This window comes from Micrasema longulum, unplaced genomic scaffold (assembly GCF_059751315.1).
Source record: "Micrasema longulum isolate JH-2025_06_02 unplaced genomic scaffold, ASM5975131v1 h1tg001644l, whole genome shotgun sequence".
NCBI lineage: Eukaryota > Metazoa > Arthropoda > Insecta > Trichoptera > Brachycentridae > Micrasema > Micrasema longulum.
In genome coordinates, this window is record NW_028278823.1 from 72,353 (window position 1) to 84,334 (window position 11,982).

The following is an 11,982-nucleotide window of genomic DNA, read 5'->3' on the forward strand; positions in this document are numbered from 1 at the left end:
TTCTTTTATTACTTCATTCATATAGGCGGTATTTGGTTTTCACTGAGTAAATATACAAAAGGTTTGAGAGAGAATTGCAACAGAGAGGGAAAAGATTTTTGAGAAAGGAATATTAGAGTCTAGACATTTACAGGACTTATGACCTTTCATAAATATGATGTAAGTGGCCATTTTGTTACAAGGTTACGTAATAAGGAAGTTTAGTGGTTTTTATATATTTGTCAATCGACTATTAAACTAAGTAAAAAAAATTAAAAAAAAGTGTCGTGTTATCAGTTCCATGATTTATAAAGTTTTGTATTTCTGCTCCGCATGTGTCGTCTCATGTTCTCTTCCGCTCCTTCTCGGCCACTTTTGCCGATTGGTCCGTTGACGGTTAGTAAACCGGAAATCGTCCACGACTCTTATCATTCTTTGATTCATATGAACTAGTTACGTAGTTCAAAGAAGTTCGTTTTTATGAAAATATTATTAAACATCTTGCCTAATAATTGAATATAGTTATGCAAAAAGCAGCCAGCCATAGAAAAGGGAAATTAAAATAATAGCACCTTTGTAAAAATAGTAAATAATCAAATCTACACAACAATTGGAATGTTTTTGACTTTGACAAATAATAAATAATGAGGCCATCAGTCTTTTCGTATTACAAACAAGAATCTAATTACATTTGACCAGTTTTAATGATTTTTAAACTACTGTTAGATTTTTCTGGTGCTGTAGGTGTTTTCTGCAAATTGAAAAATGCGGTTTTTGTGATCGAAACTATTTTTAGAAGGTAGTTATTACAGTTTTTTGTATGAAAGCGGTCTGGCTGTTTTTAGCACAACATAGAATTGACCTTACTGCACCCGATAAATCCAATACCTCATTATTTCAAAATTGTAGACTGACAGCTTTCTGCATAACTACATTCAATTAATGCTCTAATTTTAACCGCGCATAAGAAAAGTTTTTTCCAATTTCCTTTTTCAATTTTCCAATTCTTTTTCCAATTTCAAAAGGACTAAAGCTCCTCACCGACTAAAAAACGTAAAAATAATAAAACGGTCTTTTGAAAAAAAATAAAAAATTAAATGCTTTGTCCTGAATACAGTCGATATTGTATAAAAAATAAAAGCGATTACTTTGTTCATATGCGTAGTAAAGGGTAAAATATTCACCGTTTTGACATTCGTTAAAAGGTCAAGCAGTTATAATTTTGTAAAAACATGCCCTTGGATTGAGCATTAATTGGTCATTAGATTGTAACCTCACAGTTCTTCAGTCCTCTACGTTAAATACGTTAAAGTTAAGAAATATGTGTTAAATAACTTGTAAATGATATATTTGTAACTGGCAGACTGGCAGAGGAAAATTAAATCAGGCAAGAGTGTAAATCTGAGTCAAGTATAATTAACAAGATTAAGAAAAAGTCTCCGAGATGGTTTGGTCACGTAGAACCAATCAAAATAATGGTAAAACATGTATATATGGCGAAAATAAACGGTAATATGAGACGAGGACGACCAAGGAAGACGTGGTATGATCAGATAAACCAAAATCTTAAGTCTGGTCATGTCAGAAGCAGACAGAACCGAAGGGCATGTATGACAAGATGTATGAATGCGGAAGGAGCTAGGAATGTATGCCAGGATAGACGTGTGTAACGGTCCATTCTCTCTGCCTACCCCTACAGAGAAATGGCGTGATGGTAGTAGTAGTAGTAGTTTGTACTGTACATTGTTATTTTTGGATTACACTTTAGAAGATGTTTATGTTTGCCCTATTTCAAGATTCAAAATAAAAATAAATAACTATAAATAAAATAATATGAAATACCTTAATATTAAATACAATCATTAAAATAGATTTTTGTAGGTACGGAAACGAAACCATTATCATTATCATCATTTATGCATGAGTTTATTATTTCGTATTTTTTGTATATTTCAAAATTTGCACATCAATAATGCTTTTCAAAAAAATGCATATAAATATGTATTACGCTGATAAGAGGTTATATATTTATTATATTTTTATGGATAGTAAGTAGAAAATAATGCTTTTCAAAAAAACGCATATAAATATGTATTACGCTGATAAGAGGTTATATATTTATTATATTTTTATGGATAGTAAGTAGAAAAAAAATCTAGTTATTAGTGATTTATAAACACGTTTTATATAATTAAAATATGTTTATGGCACATAAAAAAAAAACGGTTTTGACAAGTAGAGCGAACGGACAGCAAAATCACTGCTTACAATATTTACGGTGCAAATGTTAATGGATGCTGAAAACGAGAAAGACCAAAAAACACATGGAATTACCAAATACTTGAAGGTAAACATGGTAAAAGTCGGAAGAATCGTCGTGCGTGCATGAGAAGGAAGCGAGGTCTGTACATAAAGACAGACTTAAGTGGCTTTTTATTTTATCTGCCTACCCCCAAGGGGGAACGGCGTGAACGGGTTGTAGTAGTGAATATAAAAGACGAAGAGGCAAATTTAAAAAATTCAAATACCGTTTTTTTTAACAGTTACAAAAACCATAAAGGGGGGGAGGAGTTATAATGTATATTAAGTGTAATATTAAAAAAATATCGGTCGTAAAAAAGCTCTATTATCTGTAATGAGAATAATGCAAGTAAAATTAAATCTAGATAAGGAAGCAAATACAAATATACTCGGTATTTATAAACCACTGAACAGGAACCAAAACACTTTTTTGGTTTAAATAGAATCTATAATACTCATATATTCATCAGATGGGAAGAAATATCGTTTATATCATAAGTAAGATATCGAATCAAAAACCATGACTTTAAAGTTTTTAAATATTTTTTTTATTTCGTAAGATTGTTTTAATTCTTAGTAAGGTTATATATTTTGTGTTTACTCGATTTTTAGGATAATTTCCCGTTTTTTTCACTTGTATTAGAAACGTGTCAAAAACTTTTATTTAATAGTTTGGCGCGATTTAGAATTGTTAACTTTTGTTTATAAATTTTAATGAATAAAAATCAAAATAAAAAGTTGTCAGTATTTAAAAAATGACTGCTGTATTTTCTGCTCTCTGGACACGCACTGAAGCGTAAGAAGGATTGTTTTGCCTTCTCTTAAATAAAAAATAGCGAGTTACGTTGCATTTCATCTGCCGATTTAGTATTCTACCAATGCATCAACAGGTGAGGTGCGCTGTATGGTGACACTATATTTACAATTAAAAAAATGATTATGTACAATTCAGCATTTTAGGTAGATGAATATTATGATCATCATTCCCCTATTTGTAAATTATGGTGCATTGATCACTGCATTTTTAAAGTCTAGGCATTTTACGTGGTTTAAGACCGAATCCTTATTAACTTCACAAAAATCGACATGTAGAAGAATTTAAGAAATCAAAAAACACAAGCATAATGATGAATGTTTCACGGTGTGTCATGTGGCCATTTAAACCAGTCAATGACATACCGTAAGCCCTGTAAATGCCTAGACTTATATATTCTCTTCTCTTTTTAGTAAGCTGCTTGTTGTACGCTAACGATGCATTTCTGTTAGCATACAGCAACGAGGATTTGAAAAAAATAGTCTCTAGAGAGCGAATTGGCTAAAGTAAGTCAAGAGTGATATTTGAAAGAGGAAGAGAGGTTGCTGACTGCATAATAAATGTAAACAACGAATGTCTTGAACTAGAAGAATTTTGTGTATCTAGGATGAATGTTTTCAAGAGATGGAAGAGTAGAAAAAAAATGTTGAAAGGAGAGTGAATGCGGGTAACAAAATGAACAGCGCACTAAGTACAGTAATTGCTAGTAAAAATATGTCAATGAAGCTAAACTGGCAGTGCAGAACGGAGTCTTAGTCCCAACACTTATGTGTGTAAATGAAACATGGAACTGGTAGAGGAAGGACGAAAGCAGAGTAAACGCGGTTGAAATGCGATCTCTTAGACAAATGTGTGGAAAATCAATGTATGACAGGGTTAAGAATGATGAAATCAGGGGAGAATGTAAATCAGAGTCAAGTAGGTATATTTGAAAACATTAAGAAAGGGTCTCTGAGATGGTTTGGTCATGTAGAACGAATGGACTACAAAAGAATGGTAAAACCAGTTTATATGTCGAAAATGAACGGTATCGTGAGACGAGAACGACCAAGAAAGACGTGGCATGATCAGATAAACCAAAATCTTAAGTCTGGTCATGTCAGAAGCAGACAGAACTGAAGGGCATGTATAAGAAAATGTATGAATGTGGAAGAAGCTAGGAATATATGCCAGGATAGACGTGTGTGGCGGTCCATTCTCTCTGCCTATCCCTACGGGGAAATGTCGTGATGGTAGTAGTAGTAGCTAAATGTTATCCATTTCTGTTACAATCTGTAAAACTTAATAACTCTCTATGGGGTTAATCCCAGTTCTTGTCTACAAAATAATGTTCAAACTTTATATATTGTTCGCTCTTTAAATACTTACTATCTACATATAAATCCCCCGCTTTGGAGGTCACAGACAAATGTATGAACATAAAATCTCATTGAAAAATTGCAATTTATTAGATTGTTACAGTACAGTAAAGCATCAAAAGATTACCACAAAAATAACTGTTGAATATTAATTGCATTTGATTTCAAACTAGTTTAATTGAATAATAGATATTTGGTGCTGGCAACGGAGTGTGAAGGAGACGGTTTAGTCAGGAGTAAGTGGCACTATATGGCGCTCCCAACATTGTACAATTCATAAAAATAGAAAGATTACAATGGTTGGGCTATGTTCATAGAATGAATGATAATCATTTCACAAAAGATATTCTTCTACCACATCGGAAGGCAGACGAAGCAAAGGCAGACGAAGCAGAGGCAGACAAAGCAGAGGCAGACTAAAATAAGGATGGCTGGATAGTGTGGAAAGTGACACGAGAGCTATTGGCTTGACGAACTGGAGTAAAGCCGCAGGGTGCAGGGAGGAATGGAGACAGATTCTGGATGAGGTCAGGGCCCCAACGGGCTGTAGCGTCACTGATGGTGATGATGAAAATAGTTGACATGACAATTTAAACCTTGAAATTTACATGATGTGATAACGAATGTGGTTAACGTTTGAAAGGTTTACAAGAATGTTAACGTACAAACTATTTCTATAAAATTATATTAAATACTATTGTCCAATGATGCTTACCAGATTATTTATCACAGGGTTGATTGGGAGTATGTGTGATGATTCTTAAGGTCAATCATTGTCACATTTTCGCAGTCTTTAAGAATCAATCGCGTGTCAAGGAGTTTTAACAATGGTGAATTGGGAAAATGCATTAATTACATCACTGCGACTGATCATCCTTTGGGTATAATTACTTGTTTTATCGATTGATTCGAATGGTGTTAATACCAGTCGAGAGATGAAGGAAGATGCGAAACGAACCGACTTTTGTCGCGTGAAACTGCTGCCAACTGCCCTTACTTCTAGCGATCGATCCAATCTTGCGCAGGCGTATTACCACCCCCAGTGCAGTCTGCGCAGAGCCAAAGGTTTTTCAAAAAGCCTCCGCTTAGAGATTCGGTTATTATGCATGCGTCTACTATAGCTTGCTCCAACATACTCAGAAACAGATGATGCACTTGTTTTCACACCAGGAGATTAAAATTAAACACGATTTCGAAAACACCTCAAAATGGTTAAAAGTTAATAAATTAAAATTAAATATCGCAAAAACAAAATTTATGATTATTGGGAGAAAAAATATACCTCAAATATACAATACTCGTCTCAAGTTCTTTTACCTTTCTTCTCGGTGGGTACTGTTGATTCGACAGTTGGCTTCCCGTAAATTGGAAATCTATCATAACTCCATATCATTTGTTGATTTGGAAAAACTAGTGACGTGGTTGAAAGTAGTTCGTTTTTATTATTTTTTCACACCTTTTCAAGAAACTTTGTCGTACGATGAGGAATTTTTAGTTGATTGATGAAACTAAGCCAAAACTAAAAAAAAAACGTATTTTATTTATTATCAACATTATGATTTTTTAAAGTTTTGTATTTCTGAGATTACTCCGCTTGTGACGTTACAAGTTCTCTTCCGCATCATCTTGGGCAGTTCTGCCGCATCATATAATTGGTTGATTCATATGAACTAGTGACGTCGTTCAAAATAGTTCGTTTTTATTAAAATATTTGATATTATTTTTTCGGTTCATTTTTAAGAAACTTTGATGTGCAATTAAGGGCTCTAATTTTTACTGCGTGTAAGAAAACATTTTTTGTATCCAATTTCCCGTAGGGCTGGAGTTCCTCATTAAATACCCTAATTTTTACAGCGCGTAAGAAAGCATTTTTTATTTATTTATTTATTTAAATCTTAAAGTAGGGCACACATATCATACATATTGTTATGTGTGTTCTAATAATAACATTGCAAATATATTTAATTTATAAATTGTTTATCACATATGTCTTGACCATTATTTTAAATTTTGATATGTTTTTTTCTTCATAAATATTTTTTCCATTTCGTAATACTTTTTAAATGCTTTAAATAAAATTGAATTTTGTGACTTTGCCTTTTTCCTAAATGGAAGTCTAATTTTGTTCTTTTCTCTATTATTGTGATCGTGTTCATGCTGGTTCCAATCAATTTTTTTCCACAATTCTGTTTTTTTATTAGAGTTTATAATTTTATGAACAAATATCATTGTATTGTAAAATATTCTTTGTTTATATGTTAATAATTTCATTTCATTTACCATCGACTTTACCCTCGTATATCTGTTTTTTTTCAAAATGATTCTAAAGGCTTTATTTTGTAATACAGTTAGTTTATCTATGTTTTCTTTGTTTGATAAAAATAAAATGCTACTACAGTAGTTAACGTGTGGTTCAATAATTGCTTTGTAAATAGTTTTGCAGGAGTCCTTATCAATAAATCTTCTGATCCTTCCCAAAATTGATATTTTTTTTGCAATCTTATTTATTACCATCTTAGCGTTTTGGTGAAATGTAAGTTTTGAATCCAACATTACACCTAAATATTTAATTTCAGTGACTTCATTAAGTTTTTCATTTTCTATTACAATTGATGGTGTAATTTCTATTCTTTTGTTTCCTATATTCAAATATTTAGTTTTGTTAACATTTAATTTTAATTTATTAATTTTTAGCCACTGTGATACACTATTAAGATCATGATTTAGTCTGTCCATAATTGTTTTATAATTTTCTCCCGATATATATATTAAGGCATCGTCTGCAAAGAGCCTTATTTTTGAATATTTTAATGTTTCGACAATATATTTTTTATATCCAACTTCCTCATTACTCCCTTTTTTAGACTAAACCTTACCAGTGCTGCGCCATCACGCGGCTACATTGTTGTGAAACAATAATTAGATAAATGGTCTAGGGATTTGCAGAGAGTTGGAGATGAAAGTGAGCATCCACGACGTAGGGAATCGCGACGTAAGGCAATAAGTCATGAGTTATCACACGATTGTAGTTAATGAATTTTCTACGACATTGTTCGCGCTGATTCGGGTGGTTTCGAAACTATAGTACAAACTTCGTTTTAAGGTTACTGACCACGATCAATGGTGGGAAATTTGTTTTGGGAACTACCTTAAGTGAAATTTTATTCAAATCTCTTTGAAATAATCTCTTTTGGATTACTCTACCCGGTTAATTTGATGTGAATCTTTCAATAAGGTTTTTTCCGTTTCAACGCTGACAAAATCAAGGTTTTAAAAACTCAAAATATACTAGAAAAAACTACTCAAACTTTATAACTTATGCAAGTATAAATACAATTAATCCATAAATAATCATTCATTCATTATTCCCGTTTCGCTCCTAATGATGCATATGGCGCTGCATTAGTACACCAATCGCAGCGTATCTTGATCATTTTAGTTACATGAAGGTAAGATGATCAGTCTTACGCTTCAGGTACCAGTCCAGGTACTATGAAGTATTCTAGTGTAAAAACACCCTTTTAAATAATATTTTATATCAACCATGTCGGGAATCGAACCCGAGACCTCTTGCATGGTAGGCAAATGCGCTGACCATTACACAACGAGGCCAATAAATAGTTTTTTTATTTTTTATTAATAAATTTCATAAATGGTACATGTTTCTTAAAAATTCTATATAGATCTACTTTTATACATCTAGTAAATGTTATCAATGTAACTCTCCAAAAAAAGAGACTAAATCTTGTGCTTCGAGAGTGACTTACACTGTTGTAGTTGTTAATTTATAAGAGTTTATATTATTTGAAATATACGAGTACATAAGAAAAAAAATTAAAACATAGAATATATAAAGAAAAAAAACATAAACAATATTAAATTCAAACTATTTAAAATTAAAATTAGTTTTTACACATGTTCAAAAAATTTCTTTAGATTTACTTTAAATTTATTTATTGATATATTATTTTTAATAGTTTTTAGTTCATTGGTTTAAATGTTAAAACATGTTTTACAATTACGTGAAGTAATCAAATAACATGTTTGACTTATTTATGTTTGCGAAAAACCTAAGAATTAATCTGTAGGTGCCACGTTTAAACGTAAAAAAATTAGAGAGCATTTTTAGTTTTTTCCTGAATAGTAAAATAAATATAAAAGGCTTTTGGATGAGAACGACGAGACCTTTACTATCCAGTACCGTTTAAATGTCATGTCAAATTGTCGTGAAACTCTCTACGAAAATATACGTAGAATAAAAAACGTAAACGTTTTCATAGCAAAAAATATCGAGACACTATAATTGATATGATGAGAATGTATGTACATACTTTCATTTTCTTCTTAAAATACCATCTAACCTTAATATTTGAACGTTTTTTGAACCTATTACGTGAAAGAACACGCTAACTGGAATAATTATTTGTTATTGGTCGTTCAAAGTAAAAACGCAGTAACCCACAGTAATTCAAATGTTCAGGAGAAGCATACACGTGTTTGGTATTACCATTTCATAAATAAGTACTCGTAATTCATAATCTTGTTGTTGCTTTTTTGTGTTTTTTTTAATACTAATTTAAAATACAGTTTTCTGGAGCCTATACTCAATGACGAATAATTTAATACTCACGTTACTAGCGTAAATAAGATGGTATTTCTTTTCATTGGTAATTGCATTCTGAATATTTTTTTAAAAGACTTTTAACGTGATGAGACGGGATGCAATGCAAACATATACCGTCGAGTGTGATAAAATAAAACTTTAATTATTGTACTGCAGCTCTGAAAAAATAATACAGATATCTCGTTTCATTCGTAAATATAATCTATCTATGAAATAAGTAGATAATTAGAAATTTTTGACTACTGCCAGCTAGTATCGCAACTTAGGAAATATGTCTATTTCTTACGTAAATGACTGCATATATAACATTTGTTTTTTTTTCTCAAATTGTTGAGGCAAACGCAATTTTTGCTATATCTTAGATGTAGGTAGTATCGGAGAAACGTGTCTATTTAATATACGTCAGTGCGGATACTGTGTTTATTTTACAGTTAGATCGTCCAGTTTATTAGTAAGACATCTCCAAATAACTAGTTTAAAGACAATGACTGTTGAGGAGTGGATGAGGTGTGAAGATATACCTTGTCTGAGCTGTATTGTTGGGGTAGGAAGATCGCGCAACTCCACTAACCTGCTGATGTTGAGGCGTGACGCGATGCTGGAATCTGGTGGTGAAGCTAGCGGTCTTGCGTCGATGGCGCAGCGTGTTTGGAGGTGGGGGTCTGAGTAGACGCTTAAATGGGAGTTGCATTATTTATTTGTTTGCTTACAATGTAAAAAGTTTATATTTACTTCAAAGGGATATTTATTTATTTGTTTACTTCAAAAAATAATGTTCTATTTAATTTACTTCAAAGAAAAACTTTATTTAGTTGATGTGTTTATAGTATGTAAGGATTGGGTGAGATGTTTTGGCTGTAGCTTGTTTTAGGAGCTTCTCCGCATTTGCTCTAGTGACGAAGAAGCCACAGAAAACTCGTCACGTATTCCTTCCTGTGGGTTCTGTTAAATGGCGAGCATTCCAGAGCTGTTAAGTTCTGCTTCTTATTTTTCTCTTGGCAAACTTAGTGGAAAATCAGCAAAATCAGGTACTGTCTTTTTGAGAGTTGCTTCTCGAGTCTTTTTGTCCGCTCTTTTATTACAATAATTCCGCAATATACTTGTATCCAGCCAATGTACATATTTTAAAATTGATTTTTAATACCTGGATATTAGTTTGTATACATATGACAATAGAGCTGGCCGATTTCGGTCGTTGATGGGATCAAATAATTGCAAGAATACATGATTAACAGTCTGTCAAATAGTTATGTGTTTCCATCTATTAGGCAGTTTTTTAAAAATGTTAACCATAGATTCTCTAATAGCGTATATTTCGGCCTGAAATATTGAGCAGAAGTAATCGAATGGTGACCAGTCTGACGATGCCGGTCACGACGAAATCCGGTCACTGGTAAAAAAAATTATAAAATAATTATAAATAAAAGTGGAATAAAACTATAAAGTATTTTTATTATTATAAACATTAATTCAATCATGGCACAGTTAAAGTATTGTCAGTAGGTAGGTACTACGTTTGACAGTTTTAACACCAAGGATAAGCAACACTTCTTCTTTTTGATGGACAAGGATGGAAAAAAAACAATACGAAAATAATTACAACTTTGCACAAAAGGTTTGACAGACAGGCTCAGTCCGCGGAGCAGTTGACTAGACGGCCAACTTTAAATTCTACCATTTTTCCACCAAAAATATATTTTTTTAAATAAGTTTGGGTGTGGTGGTTTATTTTCCATAATTTTCTAACATATTCATATTTGCAATTTTTTTGTTTACATTTGTTACAATTTTTATTACATAATGTATCTATTTATAAAAACAAAAAAATTACACATAAGCATGGCATATACTCACTTCTCCACCTGCTAAAAAGCCTTTAAAATTAAGACTTACTGGTATATTCGAAAAAAAAGGAAAACGAATTTGTACTAAAAAAATCAACTTTATTGCGTAACAAATTATCGTTTGTGATTAATGAATTATAATTGATTGATGCTTTATAACATGAAATTAAAAACCCTTGCTAGATACTGTTTTTGTACTCCACTGTAAATATTACTTAAGTCGATATTTTATGCGAAATAAAAATTACAAATACTGCACACAACAATTATAAACATTCGCAAAAAAAATCCAAATCGGTTGAGTTTTGTGGTAAAGAAACGGGAATACGAGATATCGGTTTTATCGATTTTAGCTAGATATAATCAGTTCGACATGCAGTTGCCTTTTTCGGACAGTATTTGGGGAAGCATCTGGGAGAAAAAATTACATTGAAATATCTATTCATCAAACCGCCCGTCGTCGGTCGCATAACGTCTTAATGCAAAAACTAGTTTAGAAAATGTTGCGGTTACAGTGTTTTTACTTCGGACCGCCGATGGGCACAAAGGTATTGCGTAGTCTTACAAGGAGACCCTTGTTCGAGTAATAATTACATACGCAATAGTGCGCCGATAAACTTTCGCTCTCGACTTTCACGACCGGGAACATCCTTCACCGGGCGGCCGCTGTCCGCAGAGCCTCCGCCGGGCGCGCGTCGTGCGGCCGCCGGGCAGCTAAAATCATCACTCCTATTACGGACTATCGATGATATAATTCTGCGTCCTATTCGTCAGCCCGCGGCTCTATGGACACTCAAGTTTGGTTACTGTATAGACGAATAATTTAATACTAGAGCAAACATGCCTATATTTTGACCAGCGTGCAGTTAATTATCAGATATCTCCAAATTACATGTTGAGAGATGTGAAAAAGGTTATTTGAATGGCTGATAATCATGATGATTTGTGCCTGAATTTACAATTTAAAGAACAGATGTTTAGCGATTTAGAACATTGGCAAAGTGGCTGCTTTATTAATAGGACATTGAAATTTTTAAATCACCAAAATAAGAAATTTAATTT